This window comes from Vombatus ursinus, unplaced genomic scaffold (assembly GCF_900497805.2).
Source record: "Vombatus ursinus unplaced genomic scaffold, bare-nosed wombat genome assembly UNPS02014773.1, whole genome shotgun sequence".
NCBI lineage: Eukaryota > Metazoa > Chordata > Mammalia > Diprotodontia > Vombatidae > Vombatus > Vombatus ursinus.
Genome location: NW_020954551.1, coordinates 41,250,764 through 41,277,444, shown reverse-complemented (window position 1 = coordinate 41,277,444; position 26,681 = coordinate 41,250,764). Strand labels below are relative to the sequence as shown.

General features: G+C 40.6%; 1 protein-coding gene across 3 annotated transcripts in view; it reads right to left on the bottom strand.

Moving 5' to 3' along the window:
- The window catches only part of CHCHD6 (coiled-coil-helix-coiled-coil-helix domain containing 6), a 298,780-nt gene that overhangs the window by 34,886 nt on the left and 237,213 nt on the right, over nt 1-26,681 (bottom strand). The gene's annotated exons all lie outside the window — the stretch shown is intronic.

Genomic DNA, 26,681 nt, shown 5'->3' with positions numbered 1-26,681 from the left:
TCTTCTGAATGGTCATGACACTGATCCAAATTATGATGTATTTTAATGTTGTTTTATGTTTTTGTGATCACTATGTAAACTATTCTATTGATTCAATTCACTTCAATTTGTACCAAAGAGTAAAAGTCAGTTAGCCAGTTAGCATTTACTTGGTAAGCACCTAGTAAGTGCCTGGCATTGTGTTAAACTCCAAGGATAAAAAGAAAGGCAAAAGCAGTCCCTGCCCTCAAGGAGCTCACATTCCAACAGGGGAAATAACAAGCAAATAACTAGGTCCATACAAGATGTATGCAGAGTAGATGGAGGATAATCTTAGTGGTGAAGGAACTACTAGCTGGGGGACTGGGAAAGATCTGAAAAAAAAAAAAGGATTTGAGTTGAATTTCAAAGCAAGGAAACAAGCATTTACTAAGTGCATACTGTGCAAGGCATTATGCTATTGTGTTTTACAAGTATTATCTCATTTGATCCTCATAACAACTCTGGGAGGTAGGTGCTATTGTTATCCCCATTTTATAGTTGAGGAAACTGCTGCAAAGAGGTTAAATGACTTGCTCAGGGGTACACAGCTGATGTCTATTGTTGTGGTTCGGCCTTCATTCTCAAATACCTAAGATGGGATTTGAACTCATCCTGACTCCAAGGCCAAAGTTCCATTCATTTTCCTACTTAGATACCTCTAAAAGGAAGCCAAAGAAAGTAAGAGGCAAAGGAGAGGCTTGTAGAACATTCCAGGCATGCGAACTAGCCAATGCAAAGGTACAGACATGGAGGGTGAAGTGTCCCATGTGAGCAACAGCAGGTAGTGAGGGCAACTGGATCGTGGTGTATGTGGAGGAGAATAAAGTGTAAAAAGACTGGAAAGGTAGGAGTGGCTGTGAACAGTGTTAAATGCCAAACACAGGAATTTATATTTGATCCTGGAGGAAAGAGAGAGCCCCTGGAGCTCAACAAGCTGTGTGGTGACACAGGTGGACCCGTGCTTTAAAAAGAATCGTTTTGATCATTGAGTGGAGAATGGATCAGAGTGTGGAGAAACCGGAGGCAGAGAAACCAATGAGAAGCTACTGCAACAGTCCATGCCAGAGTTGATAAGGAAGGGCCTGAATGAGGGAGAAAGCTGTGTGGGTGGAGAGGAGACTTGTAGAAAAATGTGGTGTTGAAATAAGATCTGGCAACACACTGAAGATACGGATGAAGAAGTCAAAGATGACACAGAAGGCACAGGTCTGAATGATGGGATGGTGGTGGAGCCCTTGGCAGCAATAGGGAAATTCAGAAAAGGGGATGGTTGGGGGTAAAAGGAAATAAGTTCTACTTTGGACAAGCTGAGTTTGATGCTTATAGGATACCCAGTCTGAGAGGTCCAAAAAGCTGTTGCTGATGTTGGGATTCTAGCTCAGGAGAGAGATTTGTATTGGATATAGAGATTTTTGAATCACTGCATAAAGATTATAACTGAATGAGCAGAGAAAAAACCATTTTTCTATCAATAAGCACTTAGCCTGGACAGAGCCTTAGGGATTAAGTGTGACATAGATGATGAATTAGCAAAGGAGACTGAGGAGCAGTCAGACTCCTCAGAGGAGGAGAATTAGGAGATGGCAATGTCACAAAAACCCAGAGAGGAAAGAGTACTCAAGAGGAGCAAGGCTGTCAACAGTTTCAAATGACACAGAGGTAAAGAAGGGTGATTACTGAGAAAAAGGCCATTAGTTTTGGTAATTAAGAGATCATTGCTAAATTTGGAGAGGGTAGCTTCCCTCCACTGATGAGGTCAGAAGCCAATCTGCAGCATGAGAAGAGATAGCTTTTTCAAGGAGTTCAGCTAAAAAGGGGGTGAAAGATAGAAGATTGCTATTGGAGATGGTTTGGTAAGGTTGCGGATTTATTCTAGTTGGGGAGACATGGACATGTCTGAAAGCAGTAGAGAGGAGCCAGTTGATAGGAAGAGAATGAAGATGGAGAGTGGGATGAAAGTAGGGACAACATGCTGGAGAATATGGGAGGGGGAAGAATCTCAGGGGGGACACAGAGACAGGCTGGCCTTGATAAAGAGAAGGGCTACTTCTTCATCTGAAGGCAGAATAAAGAAGGAAAAGTGTGAGCAGATATGTGAGTGATGTGAAAGGAGGAGGAAGGAGAAGGGGGAGCTCTTTATGAATGGCTTCCATTTTTTCAATGAAGTATGAGTAGAGGTCTTCAGATGGATGAGTGGGGAAGAGGTGGCACCTTAGTGGGTTTGAGGACAGACAAGAAGGCCAATGTAGAGAGCAGATAATGAATGAGTTAGGGACACTGTGTTTCACTGGCTGCAGGGAGGGCCCAGCTGCAATCAGAGAATGGGTACAGTTAGCACAACTTTGTGTTTCAAGCTCCATTCAGCTACTATCACTAGCTCCATCCAACAGCCCACGAATCCAAAGAAAGGAGGTGCATGGCTAGAGCATTCCAGGGTTTGCATTTGGCAAAAATTTTCATATTTGTATTATTCTATTACATTCGTATACCACAACTTGTTCATTGATTCATCAATTTCCAAGCACTCACTTGTTTGCAATTTTTCCCCAAACAGCTGATTTTTGACCTCTAAGTGCTGGACTTTCTATATGTACTTATTAAATCTGACCCATCACTCTATGAAATATATCTCTAACCTTTTGGAAGAGAAGTGAGATTAGTTATGGAATACTGTATACACTCTTAGTGATAGACTGGGCTAATTTTTTTTTACAAGGGAGGTCTCAACGCAGTTGGGGCCTGTTGTGTCCATGCGGAGGGGAGGCATATCCAAAAATAACTGATGTGAAAGCAAAAGGCTTTAAGTAATAAAACATTTTTTAAAATGTAGCTGATATTTCTAGTCTATTGAGATCCTCTTTTAGTCACTGACTTCCCTTCAAATGGGCAAAAGTGTATGCCTATATATATGTACGTACACACACACACACACACACACACACACACACACACACACACACAGCCACTTACACAATAAAATATGTCCTTGTCTATAGTCTGATTCTCTTGGCCCAGGCCAATTTCTTTAAAGCCTTTTGTTTGTGATGATTTTACATGGCTAATCTGATACATAGAAGACTAGCCTGGGGCCTATTCCCCCCCTCCCCCGCTGAAATACTAAATATTTTGTGACCTTGAAGAAGTCAAGCCACATCACTGCTATTAAATACTTGGGTAGGATCAAATGATCACTGATGCTACCCAGAGAAACTGAAAAGCTATCTGAGACTACCACAGGGGTCATAGTGGGTGTAGTTGAGAAAAAGGCAGGGGAGTAAATAAGGAGAGAAAGATAATAACATAGTTCACATGTGTACCACTTGAAAGTTGGAATAATATATTTTTATTTGATCCTCTTAACAACAAGTAGGTATTTAAAAGTATTGTAAATACCTCCCCCCCATTTTAGAAATGAAAAGATTTGGGCTCAGAGAAGCCAAGAAATATGTCTAAGGTTGCACAGCAGGTGTGCTTTAACAGGACACGTGGAAATCACTAGTATAGAATTAATGACTTTCCCATCCCAGAGGGTATAGAAACGAAACCTTACTCTCATGAGGACAAAAATCTTACAAGCTGGAAGAGATAACCTCACCTAATTCCTTCATTTGAGAGATGAGGAAACAGCCTCAGAGGTTGCTTGAAATGTCAAAGAGTAACACAGAGTGTCAGAATAACACTGAGCTGAGGTTCTCGGACTCCAACTCTCTGCATGATCTGTCTGCACCTGTTGGTTTCCTAGATTTTCTAGTTCAAACTCCTCCCTCTACAGACGAGGAAATCGAGGCCAGAGGCCCAAAGTCATACAGCCTGTTGGTGGCAGGGCTGGGGTAGAACCCAGTTCTCTTGCCCTCCAGTTTGGTGTTTTTTCCACCCTAGCAGGCTTCCTCCCACTCTCCAATCTTCCCCACTCTCACTATAATCTCCCTGACCCATTTCAAGTTGAACAGTTCTTCAGAAAAGGATAAAAGGCAGCTCATGCATAGAGAACATAGAGCTCACTCTGAATGCTGGAATACAATTACAGTTCAAAACAGAAATGCTGCCCTTGAAAACAGTTGTTGCTGAATTAATGACCACATTGTTAGGTGTGTTACCTCAGCTTTGCTTTGGGCAGCTAATTAGCAAATGGGTCATTAAATTCAACTGGTAGCAAGTGGCTTTCCAGGCATTTTTGCTGCTGACTTTCCAAATGTGCCTGTTTTGTAGGAGGGAGAGCTTCCTGATGACTGCAGACCCAAACTCTGGCCTTCTTCTACTGGTAATCAACTGAAAGAGGCCCCAGGGCAGTGGCTGAGTGCAGGGCATCCTCAGATTCCAGTGCCACGGTGAAGGGTAGACGGTGCAGTGCCGGAATAAGTTAATGTCTGCACAGTACTTTCCCTTCAGGAAGGAAGGAAGGAAGGAAGGAGAGGGGCTAGGCTGTACTTATTATGTAGCTGTTGATCAATGCTGTTCACTCTGGGCTTAGCAGCACAGTATAGTTATTGATGGCCTTGACCCTACTGATGGGATGGAAATGAACTGCTCACCTTGGGAAAAGACATTGACTCCTTCCTGCCCCCTAGGGAGCCATTTAGTGTTCTAGAAACAGTCTACTGCATCGTCTTCCCCAGTGACCAACTGGGCTAAGTGCCTCTTTCCCCAACGTGAGCTGCTTCTTCTCAGGCAATCGTTTATTCACTGGTTGGATCAGATCCACAAAGATTACATATGGACAGATTTGTAAAGTACTTAAAATAGAATATCAATGCTAGAAGAGGCCTCCGGAGATCATCTAGTGTCCTTTCCTTCTACAGAGGAGGCAACTAGAGGCTCAGGGAGAAGAGACTTCCCCAAGGCCACACAGCCAGCTTGAGACACAACTGGGACTACACCTCAGGTCCCTTTGACTCCAAGATCCAGGGACTTCAAAAAAAGTCCATTGTTTTACATAGTCAACTATAAGGTACGATTTAAGGGGAACTGATAAGCATTTCTTCATCCCCAAATTCACCATCAAACAACATGCTGGCTGCAAGTCCAACACTAGGGATTCAGTATTTTGGAATACTCTCCACGGTCCTCTTTTTTAAAAGTAGCTAACCCTGGAAGGGTTATCAATCACTTATATCTTAGTGCAAATTTGTTTTTCAACCAGGTCCATTTTCATCAGAACAATTAGGGTACAGTGGGAAGATAATAACTCACATTTCAAAAGTGCTTTAAAAAGTTCACAATGTGTTTTCCTTACAACACTTTGAGATAAGGAAGAGTTTTGATGGCAGGGGAGAAAAAAGGGTAATTTGGACCATGGAGCACTATGGGCAAGTCTCTGTGTGGGTACTTTCAGTACACTGGGGTGAATAAAAGATAAGCATGTAATAAGAAATGGAAATGTTTGAAGGTGAACTATACCTATTTTTCAATTTTGTCTGGGTTTTGTCAAGAGGTTTATACTATAAAAAAAGTTAAGTATGATAATAATTAGAATCTTAAAATTTAGAGTTGAAAGTCACCATAAATATATTTAGTCCAACCTTCTCATTTTACAGACAAGGAAACTGAGACATAGAAAGGTAAAATGCTAAGTTACAGAATAAGCAGCAGATCCATTTGAATCCGGTTCTTCAAAGGCCAAGACAGTGTTGTTTCTACCACTCCACACTGCCTCCCTGTGAGTCAAAAACAAGAAGTCCCATAACAATGCTACTACCCTGCTTGGCCATGGACCACAAAGCAATCCAGAGAAGTCCCCTTCATGCCAAGGCTCCAGGGAGAAGTAACAGGCCACTGGTCCTTCCTCTGCCCAGAACAAGTGGGAAGAACAAAAAAATGAGATGGGGGAGATAAGGCACAGGTCTTTGATGAATCAATTTAAGCAGGTAAATGCAGCTGGGATTAAGTTACACAAATCGTCAAGCTTCATGTTATTGCCAGATATCACGAACCATGTTATCCCTTTGAAGAATGTAGGGCCATGATTGCAAGGGGGTTCAATTACAGTACTGATTTTTTTTTTTTGATGTTGACAAGGGTGTCTGTTTATGCTCTGTGAACATAAGAAGACAGGAGAAAGAGACTAGAAAAAGTTGAGACATGGATGGGAGAGGGAGAGTAGAAAATGATTTGTTGGGGATGTTGAGAGCAAATTCCTGCTTTGCTTTATATGTGATGAATTAGATGACCTCTTCTGAGCCTCTTCTAATGCTGAAATTCTTTACTTTTCCTAGAGGAGGCCCCCAAGGCAACCAAATAAGTAGCTGTGGATCATGAGTGACATTTTGTAGAAAAGTGAAAAGACCCAGGGAGATGATGATATGGCAGAGAAAGCCCTCTGGAAGTCTACAGCTGCCAAACTGGAAGATCTTTACAGTGGTTCCCTTTCATAAGATGCCTCTGGGCCAAGGTGATTTAGGACTTGCCAGGGTTCTAGACAGAGGTTGTAGAGAATCTGATTTAGCCTAGACCCATATGACTACTGCCTGAGAGGTCTTAGAACCCTTAAATTGACTACCTTCATTTCCCTTCCACCCTCAACCCTGTGAAGTCCTCCTTGGCCCTCCTGGGCCACCTTGACCCCCAAAAGACCCTTCTTTCAAAAATTCAAAGCCCCCTAGATACAAAGCAGGTTGGGGATCCTAGACTTATTCTGGTCTGGATGGGCTACCGTGGGGTAAACAGGGAGTCTAAATCTGGGGCCTGCCCACATGCCTCTACCTTAGTTGGTGTTCTCTGGTGCTCTTAGTAATTAATGGGTGTCCAAGCTTTCTAGTATCCTACATCCTGAGTCGATTTTGAGAACATGTCATTCCCCCTACAGTACAAAGTCCGGGGGAATACTTACCATTTGTCAGGTTCTCTAAACATAATCACTTTAGATATTTGTCTCCATTAAATTTAAAGATCTTAGGCTCATTAAACTGAATGCTCTTCAATGGAATTTTCCATATGGAATAAATCTCCCTGGAAGAATCTTTTCTGGAAAGCTGCCCTGGATAGAGGAGTGAGTGATTACTAGTAGGGATGTGTATCTCTATCCTCCACAGTGGCAGGTGCCGCCTTGCAGCCTCTCAGAGGGGTGGGCCACGCCAAAAGTGCCCTGCCTGGGCAGCGTGCTCAGCACACCCTAATGAAAGCTGAGAGAAATTATTCAGCTCCAGAGCAATTCTATCTTTTAACCACTTCCTAATCCCCCTCTCCAGTGTTTCCCTTTTAAAGCGGAACCACATGTGCACATTCAAGCATGACACCAACACATGAAATCACCAGCACACATCTAGGCACAGTTGCCAAAAACCATACAGGGGTCATTGGTACAGATTCTCCATCAGCCACAGGTACATTAACCCACTTCACTTTGAAGATTCACTCAAGCCAATCGAGGCTTTCTCATTATCACATTTTAAATACAAATGACAAATTTTTTTTTTTTATAAAAGGAGGGATATATGAAAGATGACAACACTTTAGAAGATAAATCTGAAGACATCAGCACTAAGCTGTAACCTCTTTACTGATGAAAAAAAAATAGATTCTTCCACTGTAATAACATTTAATCCCCAGAAGCTAATCTAAATGTAACACTCAAAAGAAGACAAAGATGGCACAAAAGGGAAAGAGCCCTGGCCGCTGCCTTTTGGGACTCCTGCTTTATCCCTGGAGCGAGCGCATTAACAGAGCTCGAAATGAAATGCCATTTTATTCTCTGTCGTGTGGAGGGGATTAACAAGTTGTCTTCTCTAAGCCCAGTTCGGGTCATAGATCTCTGAGCACCAAGAACAGGCTGCAGCAGGGCTTGGAGATGGGGAGGCTGCCCCTTTTATGCATCTGGTTAGTGAGGTGCAGAACTGACTAACCTGGGAGAGTGGGAGTGTGGAGGGGCAGGTCTAGGCCACCATACCTCAAATCCTCTTTTTAATGGGGCAAATGAAGATTAAGATGGGAAAAGAGGAATGTAGCAATTAGAATCAAGGCTCAAAGCCTAAGTGCCTTCAGGCCATAACTGCTGACACTAGAGATGCATGAGGAACAAGGACAAGTCAGAAGGGATTATGGACCATGTTCCCTCTTCTGAACTGGCTTCTTCATGCTTACATTGCTAGGATATGTTTCTTGGGAAACATACAGAGGTCTGACAGTCATCTAGGGCAGGCAGAAGCAAAAATGGTAAGGGAGTAGTAGTATTTCTATTGTTTGTGATCTTGACACAAAGGTATGCATCTTTTTCTGAAAATTTTCCAAATTTTCCAAAGTACAATTTCCCTCGGAAGCACATTCCAGTGTCCCACAACCTTTATAGTCAAGAAGTTCTAAACATCTACACTACATTCTTTCTGAGGCAATTTAAGTCCATTCCCTTCCTGTCTGTTAGCTGTCACTCAGGTGAGAGCCAGAGAATCCTAGAGTTGGAAGGATTTTGGAAATCACCCAGCCTCACACTACCTAAAGCAAGACAGTCCAAAGGACGTTTGGTTTGAATCCCAGCTCTGTTATGAGCTGTTTGGCTTTGGGCAAATCACTTCTCCAGTCCGGGCCTTAGTTTCCCCACCTAAGATTTTTCTCCATTTCTGAATCCTATATTCTATGACTATGATTTCTGGAACACTGTCAAGGTTTCCATATCATACTCTTAGTACACAAGTCCAAGCCAAACAGAGAGTAGTCACCTGTTGACTGATTACTAATGGTGATAGTAGCAACATGGATAACTGAAAGCAAATGATTGGGAGAAAAAATTTTATAGATAGTTTCTCAGATAAAAATCTCAATATAAAAAGAATTTTGTCAAATTTATAAGAATATAAGTCATTCCCCAATTGATAAATGGTCAAAGGATATGAACAGTCAGTTTTTTGATGAAGAAATCAAAACTATATAGTCTTATGAAAAAATGCTCTAAATCACTATTGACTAGAGAAATGCAAATTAAAATTCTTAGATATCATCTCACACTTACCAGATTGGCTAAAATGATAGAAGTGGAAAGCAACAAATGTTGGAGGGGATGTGAAAAAATTGAGACACTAATTCACTGCTGGTGGAACTGTGAACTGATCCAACCATTTTGAAGAGCAATCTGGAATTATAAACAAAGACTTATAGAACTGTATATACCCTTTGACCCTGCAATAGCACAATTAGGTCTGTTTCCCAAGGTGATTAGGGAAAAAGGAAAAGAACTCATATGTTCTAAAATATTTCTAGCAGCTCTCTTTGTGGTGGCAAAGAACTGGAAATTGCAGGGATGCTCATCAATTAGGGAATGGCTGAACAAACTGTGGTATATGATTGTGATGGAATATTACTGTGCTACAAGAAATGATGAGCTGGTTGATTTTAGAAAAGCAAAAGTCTTTAGAAAAGACTTGCATGAAATAATGAAGAGTGGAATGAGCAGAACCAAGAGAACATGGTACACAATAACAGCAATATTGTTCTAAGAACAACTCTGAATGACTGAGTCAGTTTGAGTATTACAAATACTCAAATCAACTACAAAAGAGAAAGAACTGATAAATAGAAGTATGTACAGTAAGTATGATTTTATATATATACACACATATACACATATTTGTGTACAATGGCAGCCTTCTCTAGAGTGGGGTGGGGAGGGAGGGAGAAAAAAAAGTGCACAACAGAGAACAAAAGAAAACTTAGAAGAAAGCACAGAAAAACAGAATAGCTCTGAAAATGATGTATAGTATTTATTATATAGTTTTTTTAAAAAAAGTAAACTGAAATGGAAATTCCTGGTTTTATTTTGAATCTTCTTTTTATGTTGTGCTGTGCACATGGAAATACTCTTTTCTTTTGGTCTTTTTGTGTTTAACTTCAAAACGAATAAAAATTAAAAAGAAGAAAACAAATGATCCCCAAACTTGATTTGCTCCAATAAAGTTGCAACCTCTTTGCTTCGCTATCATTTTAACACACCTGCCGAACTGGCTGCTTTGGGTTTCTTCTCCCATTATCTTCCTGGCTAGTCAAAGTAAAATGGCCAGTGGGCAGGCAGTCAGAGAACAAGAGAAAACTGGACAGGCAGCTCCTGAATAATTGAGAGTTCAATGTACTTTAAGAAGGTCTTACCAATGGCAGAACACTGAAAGAGGCTTACCTCTTACACTGCCATGTGCTCGGCTTCTTTGAAGGCTGGCATAGAAAATCATACTGCAGAATGTTAAAAAATGACCTGAATGATCTTCTAGTCCAATACTCTCATTTTATAAGAGAAGCTGAGGCCTAGAGAAAGGAAGTGACTTAACCAAGATCACCCAGTTCATGGGGAGTAGAAAATCCTTTGCAACCAATTTATTTGGTTTTGTTTATTCTGCGCTTATGAATTTCTTCTTTTTCTACCATGATTATATGGAAGCCCATGTTGTCAGTGTTATTTACTTATGCCAAATGAGTGAATTACAATGTACCTAATTCCTACTGAACTACATCTTTCTGCCCTGGATTATAATATAGTCCTGTCCACATATAGCTCTCCAGTGATTAGTAGCACCTGTAGGTATAGGTGGGAATTGAGTTCTGGCATTGCCTTGCCTTAAAGTGTCCCCTGAACCATGAATGACCATCTTAGGGACCTTCCATAGTCATACAGGTTTTCTGAAGGTTCCCTGGAGATGGCTAAGGACAACGAAGAGGAGGGCCTTCTATATTTCTCTATCACAACAACCACACTGTACCAATTCAGACTCTAAATATGGTTTTGAATCTGCTCTTTATCTATTTCTATAGCAAGAAATCTACTTCAGAGACTAAATTCCTTATATTTGGACTCCTTTAGTAGCTACCCTGACTAACTTTTCTCTTCTCCTTCAATCTACCATTCACACATAGCAGCCGGGGTAAGAATTTATCCAACTTATTTTGAACATGTCAGTGTCCAGTCAGAAGTCTACAGTGGGCCCCAACTGCCTCTCATATCAATACTATTAATCACGTGCTTCAAGACTTTCCACCAGGTGTACCTCATGCTCCTCAATTGCTCTCATTTCCTACTTCATCCTGGTTTATACTCTTTCTCTAGCCAAATATAGGTCTGTATAACCCTAAAAAAAATCTCACAGTCCTTAACTTGCCCCTCCCTCATTTGTCAGGAAATTTTCTTTTACCTTCTTAGAGAAGTTCAAAACTTAACCTATTTCATGAAGCTTTCTGAGACTGATCCTATTTTGCTTTATTCAGTCATTCTAACAATGCTTCCATCCACATAAGAGGCAATATGATATAAAGGAAAAAATGCTAGATTTGGGAGTAAGGAGACAGCTAGGTTCAAATCTCATCTCTACTGTAGCACAAGAGGCAAGCCTTTCAACCCCAGACTGTTTCCTCATATGTATAATGGTGATACTCACACCTGTAGTAAGTACCTAACTCACATAGTTGTTAGGAGGATCAAATAATATATTTGGAGTGCTCTGCAAATCTTAAAAGTGTTACAGATGTTAGCTCTTGTTACATTTACCATGCATATATTTCTATATACCTATAAGGAGCTATATATCTATTTCTGTTGTGTTTATTCATATGTATTTTTTGTATCTGACCTGTTTTCCTCCATCAGGTGCAAATATACCTATGGATAGCTTTTGGCCTGTGCTTTTTTCTATAGAAAAACTCTGCAATCCAGTCCCTTCTCAGTCCAGTCTAGCCTTATGTTGGCCTTGAAGAAGAAAATGACAGTCTTTGGGGTGCTATATTTGCTCTAAATATGAAGACAAATGAGAAATCTGTGGGAGAAATTCCAACTAGGAATTTCAGTATCTCCCATGTTATCACTAACCATGTGGGGATTTCAGTTATTATTAATGTCCATCTGTTGAAAAGAGTCCTATCGTGGTATGGCCCAATGACCTACTGATCCTCCCTGTCTGCCCTACTACCACCATTACTAAGGGGAGATACATGAAAGATTCTTCAAGGATGATATCCCTACCTGTCCCCAACTAGGGGAATTAATTTTAAAAAGTGGCCCTAACTTGGAGACTTAGTGAGATCAGAGAAAGACTATAGAGAATTTTCCACTTTCCCTCTGATTCTGAGGCCAGGGAGACCCTCTAGATCCTCACTGCCTATACTTCCCTTATGATCTATGCTGGAAATTTCTAATAGAAGTAGGCTCCTTTGGCAGAAAAAACACTGGATTTGAAGTTAGAGGACCTAGGTTCTAATCCTGGCTATGCTCCTTCATATCTATCTGACCTTGCCAAGACACTTAACATCTCTGAGTCTGAGTATCTTTAACTATAAAATGAAGAAGTCAGACTAGATGATCTCTATGGGTCCTGCTGCCTCCAAATCTGTGGTCCTACCAACACTTCAAACTCAACACCATCTCAACCTTAGTTCATCTCCCCCTCCTAAAACTTTCCCTTCAAACCTTCCCATTTCTGATAACAGCAACAGTATCTATACTGTCACTCACCTCAAAAGCTTGGAATGATTTTTGGTTTGTCACTGTCTCTCATTCTCTATATCTAATCAGTAGTGAAGATCTGTTGATTTTATTTCCACAACATCTCATCTCTGTCTCCTTTCTACTTAAAATAATGCTACCCTAGTTCAGTTTTATCTCTAGGTTCATCACTTCTCTCTTTGGCCCCTAAGTGATCTCCCTTCCTTAATCCATATACAGCTAGAAAACCAATTTTTTAAGCCATGAGTCTGCTATTTTCCTGCTTTAAAACACTGAATAGGTCCCTATTGCCTCTAATATAAAATACAAGACCCTAGTATGCCCTCCACAATTGGGCCTCAACCTATCTTTAGAGGCTCCTTATTTAGCATCACTCTCCTTCATTTGATCTTCACTCTAGACCTCTTAAACTCAGTATGTTCAAAACAGAACCCACTGTCTTTCCCCCTATTCCTCCCCGCTCCTACTACTGTAGAGGGCAATACTATATGCTCCCAGTCCCTCAGGCTCAAAACCTAGGAGTCATCCTGGACTCTTCCCTATCTCTTACTCCTCATATTCAAGCTGTTGCCAAGGCCTATTGATTTTACCTTTGCAACAACTCACAAATATGACCCCTTCTTTCCTCTGACACTGCTACCACCAGTGCAGGCCCTGATTACCTCAAGCCTGGACTACTGAAATATCCTGCCGGTAGAACTGCCTGCCTCAAGTCTCTCCCCATCCCAATTCATCCTGCACATTCTGCCGCTACAGTGATTTTCCTAAAATGCAGGTTAAAATGTTACCCTGCTGTTCAGTAAAGTCCAGTGGCTTCCTATTGCGTCCAAGTGCAAATACAAAATGCTCTGGTATTCAAAAGCCCTTCACAACCTAGCTCTCTCTTACCTTTCTAGTCTTCTCAATACATAGTCTTCAATCCAGTGACATTGGCCTCCTGGCTGGTTCATGAACAAGACACTCTATCTCTCAGCTCCAGGCATTCTTTCTGGCTGTCTACCATGAGTGGAATACTCTCCCTACTCAGCTCCAACTACTGACTTTGCTGGCTTTCTTTAAGTCCCAACTAAAACCCCACCTTCCCTCTAAACTCCTCTTAATTCCACTGCCTTCCTTTTGTTAACTATTTCCTATTTATCCTGTGTATAGTTTGCTTTGTAAATGTTTGTTTGCCTGTTGTCTCTCCATTAGATAGTAAACTCTTTGAGGGCAGGAACTGTCTTTTGCCTCTTTTTATATCCCCAGTGCTTAGCACGTAGTAGGCACTTAATAAATATTTACTGATTGATAGGAGATGGGAGTGTTATCTTCAAGAAACAATAAGTAGGCCAATTAGGCAGGCCAATAGAATGTAGCAAGGTGAATAATGTACAAAATAAGGCTGGAAAAGCAAGTTGGGGTCAGGTGAATATTTATTTTATCCTACAGACAACAAGAAGCCACTGGAGTTTGTGAAGCAGAGGAGAGACATAGTCAGAAGCATGCTTTAGGAAACTCATTCTGACATTGTAGGAAGGGAAAGAGGAAGAGACAAGAGAGATTATCTTTAATAATATTTTTTCCCAATTGCGTGTAAAAACAATTTTTAACATTTGGTTTTTAAAATTTTGAGTTTCAAATTCTCTCCTTCCCTTCCTCAAATAAGCAATTTAATATAGGTTATATACATGCAACCATGCAAAACACACGATCATCTTTTTTTTTTTTTTTATGGGAGGCAATTGGGGTTAAGTGATTTGCCCAGTAAGTGTCAAGTATCTGATGCTGGATTTGAACTCAGGTTCTCCTGATTCCAGGGCCGGTGCTCTATCCACTGCACCACCTAGCTGCCCCGAGATCATCTTTTAAAACCTCATTTGATAGAGGAAGTAACTTGTCCAAGATCATACCAATAGTTAAGTAGTAAGGATGTGCGGCTAGTAACTTAGCTGCCTGATTTTCTAGATCAGTGTTTTCAACTACATTTCCCCCCTTTTTCCTTCTATTTTGACCACTCCAGGTATCTAGTTATGTGGTTCTCTTCATGATATACACTTATTTATTGACTGACTTTCCAGGTATTTCTGTTTCCTCATTTCTAAAAATGGTAGAATTCCACCTGGTTGCACTGACCTCGTCCTTGTAAGTAAGAAGGAGTGCCATCTGCCCAGATCACAAAGAGCATGCTACATCACACCAAGATGAGGGTGAAAACACACCAGAGAAAGACAAAAATCCCTAGGAAATCAGTTAGTCAACAAAGAGCCTGCTTGCTAGTCTTGAAGACATTTCCATGAGGGAAATGGGGTTCAGTTTCTAAAGGGCAAAGCTATAATAATGATTTGCCTGCCCTTTGAAGAAGCAGAGACATCCCAGTTTAGACTGCATCTGGAGAAGCTGGCATAGGAAAGGAGAATGCCATTTGAGCAGGAAGCCTAGGGAATATGGTGGTAGTCAAAGCAATTCTACTCCAGGGATTTAGAATGGAGAGGAGTGAGGGCTGCAGTTCAAGGAAGACTGCCACCCAGGGATGAGAGTGTGTTTCACTTCAATACTCTACCTTGAAGGGTCCTTGAACCAGTGAAAATGGTATCAGGGAGTTCCTCTGCCTAGGCTAGGCAAGGTTAGCCCCTCCTCTCTGCAAATGGCACCCTTAGAAGTCTGAAACAAAGGACAGATGCTACCCAAGGTGCTCCTCTTGTGCCACTTCCAATATATCCTTCTAGGGCAGGGACAGTACCATTTCAGATGAAGACCACAAAAGCTTTTCCAGAGGCCTTCTGTCCTTAGTTCCTCCCCCAAGTTTCATTACTGCTGCCCCTTCTCTCCTCCAAAAATGTTCCAAATCAGTTCCAGCTGTGCTGAAATTAGCCTGATATGACACCCTGATTTGTCCATCTCTTAAAGGGCCATGTAAATCAGTCTGAAACATTTTGGCAATCTTCCAAATAGGAAATCTCCGTCTGGAAAGGCCAAAAAAGGTAGAGAAGGGAGGTAAGGTAAAGTCCTGCTAACATACTAACTAGGACAGCTGTCTGAATTACACATTTAAAAATGCTGTTTTCAATTCACTCGAGTGAATGTTTATTGGGCATCTATTCTGTGTAAGACCCTATGCTCAGAACTGAGTGTGACTACAGAGAGAGATAACACAACGTTTCTGGCCTGAAGTCAAGTAGAGGGGATAAGACATACACAAATAATTATAATAGAAAGGAGAGAATAAAAACGGAGAGATACAAGGTGTGCTATAAGAGTTCAAGGGAGGGAGGGATCAATTCTGGCTGGGCACCTGGGGCCTGCACAGAGAGCTGGGCTCTGAGTCAGAAAGACCCGAGTTCAAATTCACCCTCAGACACTCACTAGCTGTGTGACCCTGAGCAAGTCACTCAATCTTTGTCTGCCTCAGTTTCCTCATCTATAAAATGAGGATAATAATAGTACCTTCTTCCCAGAGCTGTTGTGATAAGCAAATGAGATAATGATTGTAAAGCATTTAGCACAGTTCCTGGAATATAGTAAGCACTATATAAATGTCAGGTAACTATTCTTGTTCTTGGGGCAGCTAGGTTGTGCAGTACATAGAGTGCCAGGTCTGGAGTCAGGAAGACCAGAGTTCAAAATCCAGCCTTAGACATTTACTAGCTTATGTGACCCTGGGCAAGTCACTTAACCCTGTCTGTCTCAGTCTCCTCATCCATAAAATGAGCTGGAGAAGGAAATGGCAAACCACTTTTTTATCTTTGCAAAGAAAACCCAAAATGGGGTTATGAAGAATCAAACATGACTGAAAAAAACAAATAGCTGAGATTCTTATTCTTATTAGTTTATCAGAGAAAGTTTCAACCAGGAAGAGGGGTTATTTGAGCTATGCCTTTAAGAAAGATTGGATTTAAATTTTCAGAGGGTTTGGGGGAAGAGTATTATAAGAGTAGAAAACAGTGTGAGCATGGGAAAGAAAGAAGGGTGGGAATTATGTTTGGTTAATGTCCAGAGGTCTAAGTTCTATTTGGCTAGAGTGTTAGTAGGTGTGGCATGGTTCAAATATAATTAGTAATTTATATATCTTTGCTTCAGTGAATAAGCAATATGTCATTAGCATTTTCTCCTAACTGAACCTTGTGATTTCAACTGTGTGAGGAAACTCCTAGTGTGGAGACCATCTTCCTATTAAAGGACAACAAGCTGCCCCTACTCAAGCCTTCATCATCATCTCCCCACCAATAACCTGTGCCCTGCCCTTGGCTCTGACAGTTCAGCTTTTGCCAAGTACCCTTCATATCACTTCCTGGGTGGCTCCACCTCATGCCTCACTGTGTATCTTCTCCTTACCTTTACTGCTCCCCTTTATGTATCCTTAGCATATAATAAGCTCCATGAGGGTAGACAGAGACTACCCTGCTTGCTAGTATTTGTCTCCAACCCCACCCCACTACTTAGCACAGTGCCTGGCACACGGTAAGGGCTAAATAAATTGTCTGTCTAAGGTGACTGATCAACTACAATCCATATCCACATAGAGATTAGCCAGGCAGCTATAACTTACCATCTTAACAAGCTGAGGCATTCTGCCTTGCCCATGGTCACACAGATATAGCAGGTTTTAGAGACAGAACTTGAACTCAGGTCTTCCTAATGGCAAGACCAGAGCTTTATCTACTATATAATGATTGGCATATTAACTGAATAAAAAAATAGATAATGCTAAAGTACTAGAAAATAGCTTACTTCCTTCTAAGTAGGTCAAACATACCCCTCCCTGACTTTCCCCTCCCCAATCTCAAACCCCTTGATTTGTTTAAGTCCTTTCTAAGGGATAAAAAGTGTAAAGGTTCAGTTAGGTCAAATAAACACAAGTTCTAAATTAGTAGAGTGCAAATTAGTGAGTCTTCCTCGATCAAATGCCCTGGGGCATTGTTTACTAAGGCCAAGGAAATGATTAATAACCTCCTTCCCCAACTCAATTGTTTTAACCTCTTTGAGAGATGACTGTTTGTGTGGCCAGTAACCTACACTACAAGTTTTCTGACAATGAGAGGCAGAGACAGGCTCTGAATGCATCCCAGGGGAAGAGGACTGAAGGTTGTCATAAAAAATAGATGTGACACAGTAAATACAGTCTGTCCCCTGGGGTCTTAATCTCTTCCTTCAGAAAATCCAAACAATTCCCGCTGCTGTGTAGCTGTAGCTGTTTTTGTGTGTGCAGTTACACTGGATTCTCATTTCTTCAAACACACAATTCTTCTGGAAGCTGGTTCCAAAAACATGGTCTGCCTTCCATAGCCAACACATTCCTCTTTCTGTTTCATTTATTACTTCTCTAATGATTCACAAGAGAAGGCACCAATTTTCCTGGGTGAACTCTCAGATAACCTGGTATGTACACTGGGCTTCACCCAAGGATAAATGAATCAGAAAAACCTGATGGTCCCAAGGTAGTGCGGGAGGGGCTGCCATAGTGACATAGCTCTGGTGCCATTTTCTAGATCTGAAACTCTGGGCAAGTCACTTTCCCTCTCTGAGCTTTACTTAGTTTACTAATCTTGTAAAATTGGGACAGGAATTATTCTATCTTCTCCTCATTGGATGAAGATCAAATGAGATAATTAGAATGCTCTTTGTACACTGTAAAGTATAGTTCGAATGTATGGGTTTATAATAATAACAACTGTACAATAAAAGTGCTTCTTTCTTTTATCATATGGTCTGAGGACCTACAATATTTTAGGCTCTATATAACAACAACAAAAAAAAAAGGCTTCTGCCACTTCTCTAATCTACTAGCTAGCTCAAAAATGTTTGGAGAAAATGTTCTACTACCCTGGAAAAAAAATCTGAAAATATTGCTGCTGCCACTAGTTGGCATTTTTACAGTACTCATAAAGCAATTTACAATCATTAGTTAATTCTATAAATCTCCCAGTCAAGGACTTTTTCCTAACATTTAAGCAAAATGATTTCTGAATTGCTTTTGATTTGGTTTGTATGGGGGAGAAAACTGTTGCTGGATCCCAATACTGCTCTGTGGGGAACTGAAAGTTGGTCCACCAAAGGGTGTTCCTAACCCAGGAATTATCATCCACGTGAATAAACATTTAGGGATCACCACCATGTCAGGACCCAGAGCCAATCCAGAGACAGAGAGAGAGAGAGAGAGAGTGTGTGTGTGTGTGTGTGTGTGTGTGTGTGTGTGTGTGTGTGTAGATACTGACTTGATACTGTGATCTGTGATTTCAGTAGGGTGGATACTCCTGCCAAAGGAGACTGCAATTCCAACTGTGCCTTAGCAAGAAGGTCTACATAGAGCTGCTGCCACTCAGTATATTTCTGGCAAATACAGCAACATGAAAGGTTCCAGCCAAACTCAGCATCCTCTAAAACAGAGGTTCTTAACCTTTCTTGTGACTAATGACCCTTGGACAGTCTGGTGAAGCCTATGAATTCCTCATACTTTTAAATGCATAATATTAAACATGTAAGATTACAAAAGGAAACCAATTATGTGATAAACAATTATAAAAATATAAAAACACCAATTCATTGACTTCAGGTTAAGAACTATTGTTTTAAAATTGCCTCAAAAAGAAAATGCTGTGTGAAATGAAGCAATATCAAAAAATAAAAGAAATGATGAAAAGAACCATAAGGTGATCCTTACAGGGGGAAAAAGGCAAAACGATAAAGTACCACTCTTATTAGCCTCAGATCACTGCCAGCCCTACTGCGGGGAAGGACTTAGTACGTGTCCCAAACAGGACTTCACCGAAAAGGAAGGCCCCAGAAACAACCATTATCAAACATTGCTAAATGCCCTGCTCTGGACTAACCACTCTCGTGGCTGCTAGCAACCATTCATTCATAGGTTCTACACTGGGGAATCAGTTAACTCCAGAAGAAATAGCAGTGGTTTTAAGTGGGAGAGTGAGATACCTTCAATGGATAAGACTGAAGACATGAGCAAACATAAGAAAACACCTAATACAGTGGAAAAAAACTATGAGCTAAGAGAACCTGAGGATAAAACTCCAGAAGAAAATAATTCTTCAGTAGTTACAAGAATTCTAGAAAAGAAAAGAGACTGCCCAAAATGACTAGAAGAGCAGATGGAAGAATTTTTTTTATTATTATTTTTTAAAAGAATGAAGGGAACTTCTGGGAAAGAATGGCAATGTAAAAGGTTCCAGAAAAAACTCAACTCCCTCTAAAACTATCTTAAACACAAGGGGAAAAAATGTACCAAACAAACAAAAGATCATCAGTTAGTAAATAAACATTCATTAAGTGCCTACCATATGCCAGGGCACTGTGCTAAGTGCTGGGGAATACAAAGAAAGCAAAAGATAGTTCCTGCTCACGGTATAATGGGAAAAGATAACATGTAAATAACTATGTACAAACAAGCTATATAAAGGATAAATTGGAGATAATCACTTAGAATTAAGAGGAATTGGGAAACTCTTCCTATAGAATGTAGGATTTTAGTTGGGACTTGAAAGAAACCATAGAAGTCTGGAGGTAGAGATTAGGAAGGAGAACATTGCATGCATCAGAAACAACCACAGAAAATTTCCAGTCTAGAGATGGAATGTTTTGTGGGAGGAATAACAAGGAAGCTGTTGTCACTGTATCGAAGAGTACATGTTGCGGGAGTCAGGTGTAAGGAGACTGGCAAGGTAGGAGGGGGCTAGGTTCTGAAAGGCTTTGATGCCAAATAGGGCCCTTTGTGTTTGCTCTTGGAGGCGCTAAGGAGCCACTGGAGTTTGTTTCGGGCACGGTGCTCCACAACTAAAACGCTCTCCCTCTTCTGCTCTGACTACTGATCTCACTGGCTTCCTTTAAGTCTCAACTAAAATCCCACCTTCTACGGGAAGCCTTCTCAAACCCTTCTCAATTCCAGTACCTTCCATCTGTTAATTATTTCCTATTTATCCTGTATATAGCTTACTTTGTGTATGTGTGCTTGTTGTCTCCCCTATTAGATTATAAGATCCTTGAGGGCAGGGATTGTCTTTTGCCTCTTTTTGTATCCCCAGCACTTAGCACTTTGTATTCTTAGCTTAAAAATAAATGTTTACTGACTGATTGATTAGAGGATGGACTAGAGTGGGAAGAAACTTGAGAAAGGGAAGGGGAACAAGCTTTTATTTCATGTCTACTATGTGCCAGGCATTGTTAAGTGCTTTACAAATAATATTTCTTTAGATCTCCAGCAAGCTGTTGCAATAGTCCAGGCATGAGGTAATGACGGCCTGTGCCACAGTGGTAGCAGTGCCAGAGGAGAGCAGGGGCCGTATGTGAGACATGTTGTTAAGGTAAAAAAGGTAGGCCTTGGCAACAAATCAGTCATGGGATGGTGAGAGAGTGTGACGAGTTGAGGATGACACCTAGGTCAGTAGGATGGTACACTCGATAGTCATAGGGAAGCTAGAAGAGGGGAGGATTTTTTTGGGGAAAGATAAGTTCCGTTTTGGACATGATGAGTGTTCAGATTTCTATAGGATATCCAATAAACAGCTGGAAATCATCAAATGTATACATGTCCAGGCTGGACTCTTGCCTCAGCTCAGTTTCCTACCACATTCAGGACTACGATGACTACAGGAAAGAGGTCAGCTTCTTCCCTAGCCATAGCTGTGAAAAGTTCTCTTCTAATTTTTTTTAATGATGTGACCTTTAATATGCAGGTTGCATCTTCATTTTATGCTTACTGTGAAATAAGATTTAAATTATTATTACTATATTTTCTTTTCATATTATATATATTTCCCAGTGTATCTCCACTTTCAGATGACCATTCCTTATAATAAAGAATTTAAAAGAGGACAAAAAATTTAGTCAAAAAGAAAAAAAAGTTTAATCAAACTAGTGAACCTACTGAAAAATTCTGATGTTCTATGCAGTATTGCACACAGATGGTCCCCTTACTCTGGGAGCAAGTGCCTTCTCCTATCTCTTCTTTGGGGTTAAGATTGGTTATTATAATTCCGTAGCGTTCAATTAGTGTTGTTCTATTGTTGTTCTTTCCCTTTACAATGTTGTAGTCTATGTCTATTATTTTTGTGGTTCTGTTTACTTCAACCTGCATTAGTTCATATAAGTCTTCCCATGATTTTCATTCCCATCAAAATTCATCATATTCATTGCCTCTTACTTTACAGGAAAATTCCATTACTTTTAAGAACTAAAACTTGATAATCCATTTCCCAGCTGATAATGATAACAGCCAACATTTACACAGCACTTACTATATACTACATACTGTGCTAAGTACATTACAATTTTTATCTTATTTGATCCTCACAACAACCCTATTTCCCTGTTGTCCAACATCCCTCAGATGAGGAAACTGAGGCAAACAGAAGTTAAGTGACTTGCCTAGGGCCACACAGCTGTGAGTAAGTAGTAAGAAGCTACATTTGAACTCAGGTCTCCCTGACTCCAGGCCTAGTGCTCTATTCACTGCACTAACATGGCTGATCATCTAATGTTTCTAGTTCTTTGCTCTTTAAAAAATTCTGTTAGGTATATAGCCCAAGGAATGTAGTTATGCATGCATGAACGGATAGATTAAAAAACATTTATTAAACACTTACTATGTATCAGGCACTGTGCTCAATGCTAGAGATACAAAGAGAAAAAAGCAAGGCAATCTCTGCTTTCAAGGAGCTCACAGTCTGATTGGGGGAGAGAACATAGAAAAGATAATTCAGCTGCAGAGCAGATGGAAAGGTTAGAAGTCCTAAGGGTTCAGCAGCAGGGTGATTGGCAAGGGTTTGGGTTATTAGGGTGTATCAGTAGGTCAGATAACAGTTCCCTAGGGTCTAAAGGGAGTAGTGTAGTGGCAGGGAACATAGTAAGGCCTTGTGGTCCTCCATCTTGCCAAAAGGATTAGAGTTGGTGACTGAGTTCATCCAATCAATGTGAGCAGCCATGCTCTACTTTCCCTCTGTGTTCCAATGAAGTCTGAATAGCCCAGGGTGAGGGGAGACAGTGAAGAGAAGACAAGAGAGAAAGAGATCTAAAACAGAATGAAAAGTTCCATACATGGCAAAATATTCCCAACAGCGATTTCTGTGGTAGTGTTGTTGCTGTTCAGTCATTTCAACCATTCTGACTTTCTGTGACCCCATTTAGAGTTTTTTTTTTTTTTTGCAAAGATAATGGAGTGGTTTGCCATTTCCTTCTCCACCTCATTTCACAGGTGTGTAATTGAGGCAAACAGGGTTCAGTGACTTGCCCAGGGTCATACAGCTAATAAGTGTCTGAGGCCAGAACTGTCTTCCTGACTCCTGGACCAGCACTCTATCCACTGCACTGCTTAGCTGCTTTTGTGGTAGTAAATAACTGGAAATCAAGTAGATACCCAATGACTGGGGAATGTTTAAATAAAGTGTGGACATAAATGTAATGGAATATGACTGTGCTATAAGAAATGATGAATACGAAAGCACAAAGAAGCACGGGAAGATTTATATGAACTGATGCAAAGTGAAATAAGCAGAACCAGGAAAATAATATACATAGCACTACAGAATGCAAATGGAAAGAACAGTAACAAAAACAATAAAACTAAATGCTGTATAGTTATAACAATCAAGACTGGCCCCAAAGAAAAGATGAGAAATGTCACCATTCTTGCTTTATTGCACTTTAGGGGATTTGTGGAAAAATTGTTGCATGTACTGTTAGACTTATATATGTTGGTTAGTTTTGCTCAATTACATTTTTCTTTTTTTTTTTTCATTTTTTGTTATAAGGAATAATTTTCTGGGTAGGGAAGGAGAGGTATCTGGAAATGAAGGTTATATAAAAACAAAAGATATTAATAAATACTAAAAGTTTCTTTTTAAAATGAGAAAAAGAAAAGAGTGCAGAAATGGAGAGAGAGTAGTTACAATGAAATAAAAGTGGGCCAAACCCAGATCTAGGTCTGGTTTGGATGGGGAGGATGGGAGAAGACTGGGATGCAGAATTATCCAACTCCAGCTATGTTCCATTCTTTTTTTTAGTCCCCTTTATTTTTCCTTTCAAAAAAAGGAGGTGAGGGGCAAAGAGAAAAAAAATTCATCAGCTGGCAGCCAACTCTCTAGTGCACAGTTTATACTTGAAGTTTTTTTAGCCTGAAAGGACTGAAAAGAGTTTGCATTAGTCTGTTGCCATAACTTTCAAGAACCCATGGTCATCTTACTCTAGGAAAACAGAAGACAAAACACACTTTGATCCCTCTTCACACAGAGCTGGAAGAATACTGATGTGCTGTACCCTATATGCTATCATATTGGGCTGCTTAACATTTTCTTTGTTACCAGGAAGGGGTCACTAACAACATAGTAATAACAGGAAATGACTGTGGCATAAAAACAAAAGGCAGAAATAAAACTTTAAAATATTAATACAAACAACAATACCAAAATCCATGTTTATCTTCAAAACACGAAGAGACAGCAGAATAAGACTTAGTCGAAAATGGAAAGATGTACAAATTAGCATGGTCTGTACTGGCTTTAAGGGACTTACAATCTAATTGTGGCACAGGCTATATATACATATAAAAAGACAAAAACAGCTGGAGGCAGTATGATGATCCCCCAAGGTACCTTTCTTTTGGTTCTTAAATTCTATGATTTTATATATACCAACTGAGTGGCACCGACAGTGCTGTGAGAATTCAGAGGGCGGGGTTATCACTGGCACATTTCAGGAAAGAGTCTATGATGAGGCAGTACTTCAAGCAAGGCTACCCTGTTACTAAGCAAAAGGCAAGGTGTGAGCAAAGGCATCCAGGTAGGAGTGCAAACGGCCAATTTAGAGGATTAAAGTAGATCAATTTAATTGGAAGTGAAGGATTGGAGTGGAGAAGGTGTGGTTCATAAATCTGGAAAGGGAAAGTGGGCCAGAACATGAAAGGCTGTGTAGGAATGTCAAGCTGATATGGAGGTTGTAACATATGGAAAACTGTTTCAGAAAGACTAATATGGAAGCTGTGGAAATAGATTTGGATATGAGGAGGAGGATGGGAAGAAGAGCTCAGAAGCAGAGAAAACCACCAAGAAAGCTGCTATAGTAGTCCATAGGTATGGTGCGTAGCAACTCCAAAGTAGCCAACGGTACCACTGGTGCAAATCTAAGAGCTCCGAGGAATATTGGGACCAGGGCCCCCTGGGACACATGGAGGGATGAGCCAGTATTGAAAGCTCAGGGAACATTCAGGGCAACAGGTTGACTCTGGGACCATTTGAAGGGTTTTCTATCTAAACTATCATTTCCTGGGACTTTAGAGAGGATCTATATCCCCTCCCCATCCCTATCTCTCTTATTATATTCACACCCTCTAGGTAGTGCAACTGTGCTTTCTAGATCAGTCTGAATTCCTAGGGTAGCTCTAGGAATCTCAAAGTGGCTAAAGGATTCAGAATGCAGGTTTTGGAGAACATTTGAGAAAGGAATAAGAAAGGGCAAATGCTTAACAAACATACAGATGCCCTCTACTCTTGATTACCTGCATTCAGAACAGATCTGCCCATGACTCTTTCTACGGCAGTAACTCCCAAGCCCAGCTTTTCAGTTACCCCCAAATATCTTCAGTTATGTCGAGGCACATCACAAAATTCTCAAAACAAAAAATTAATTTTATTATTAACTTGCATCTAAAAAAATAATCTTCCACATAGCACCTTCAGAAGGTGTAAGGATGTGTGAAAGTCTGCTAGCAAAATCAAACTAATGATGTCGGAAGAATAGGATGTCACAAGTTAACAAGAGGTCAAGTTCTATTGCTTGGGGTGGAGGGTGGGAGTGGCAATATGTGTAATTCCAGGAGGAATGGTTATCTTAGTCATAGGCTGCTGAGTGTGTGTGTATTTCTTTTTCTCTTAAAAAGCCACTCTGGGCCTTTTTTGCTTTCTTTGCTTTTTCAGGCTGTCTACTTCTTCTGGGTAATGAGTGACAAAGTGTTGAATACAGCATCTGCTGCCACTGCAACCTCCCATTGTTGGGGGGTGTTGTGTCTCTATGTATCTCTATTTTCCTGGTGATCACATTACTCCATTCTGTCACTTGGTGGTCTCTTAATAAAACTGCTTTCCAAGCTCTCCCTCTATCGCTCAGCCTTTGGATAAATTGAGGCTAGAACTATAAATAAGAACTAGTTAGTTAGCCCTCAAAGATGTGTAGGTGTTTGTGTGTTTGTGGGGGGAACAGGGAGGTAGAACAGTCCTCAAAGGAGGGTCATTCACAATCTCCCTCTATTGACAACCTCTGCTGACTGTGACTTTGTCCACCTGAGGACACTCATATCCAAAGTTATTATAAAATTACTGAGAACAAGGTTTGATCAATCCTTTCATTTGCTTCTCAGTGTACAACTGGCAATATCTATGGACACCAATCAAACCAAGTCAAAAAAAAAAAACCAACTCCAGGGTTGTTCATCTTTCCAGGTCACTATTTAGAAATTCTCTTCTTTTTTTTTTTCTGTTGTTTCAGAAGGACTTAAACTTACCAGAGAGCAACTGTCAGGACATTTTTTTCTCCTCCAGCCCCATTCCCCCAACCTTTTTAAAATGACTTCTTTGAGCAAAACCAGGGGTGGGGAACCTGCAGCCTCGAGGCCACATGTGGCCCTCTAGGTTCTCAATTACAGCCCTTTGACTGAATCCAAACTTCATAGAACAAATCCTCTTAATAAAAGGATTTGTTCTATAAAACTTGGACTCAGTCAAAAGGCTGCACCTGAGGACCTAGAAGGCCACATATGGCCTTGAGGCTGCAGGTTCCCCAAGATTGAGCAAAACTCAAGCTATTTCTCTAGTTTGGGGGGATTGGAGAATAAAAGTTTCTTTTCCCTTATCAAAATGCTGAACAATCATTCCCCCCCAGCATTTGTTAAATACCCCTGGGTATATGCAGATTGTGTATATCTGCTCAAACCTCCTCAATGGCCTCTCACCTGCTATTCATCAATAGCATTTTTACAATATTTCTGTTACTTCCTAATTATCTGAACCCTTTTGAATTTTCTTCCCTTCAATTACACCAAATTAAAAGTTCCACCAATGTTGAAATGCCACTGGTTTGATCAAAAACCATCACAACTCTGAAATCTCCAGGGAGATGATATCAACCCTCTGTCTTCCCCAACCCTATACCAAGGTCTCTCTGTCTCTTCTTCTCTCTCTCAGAAAAGCAGAGAGAATAAATTTATGGGACAGGACAGCCTTTCACATATTAGCAGGGTGTATTACAGGATCTACCAGGGGTGGGGAAGCAGTGGTCT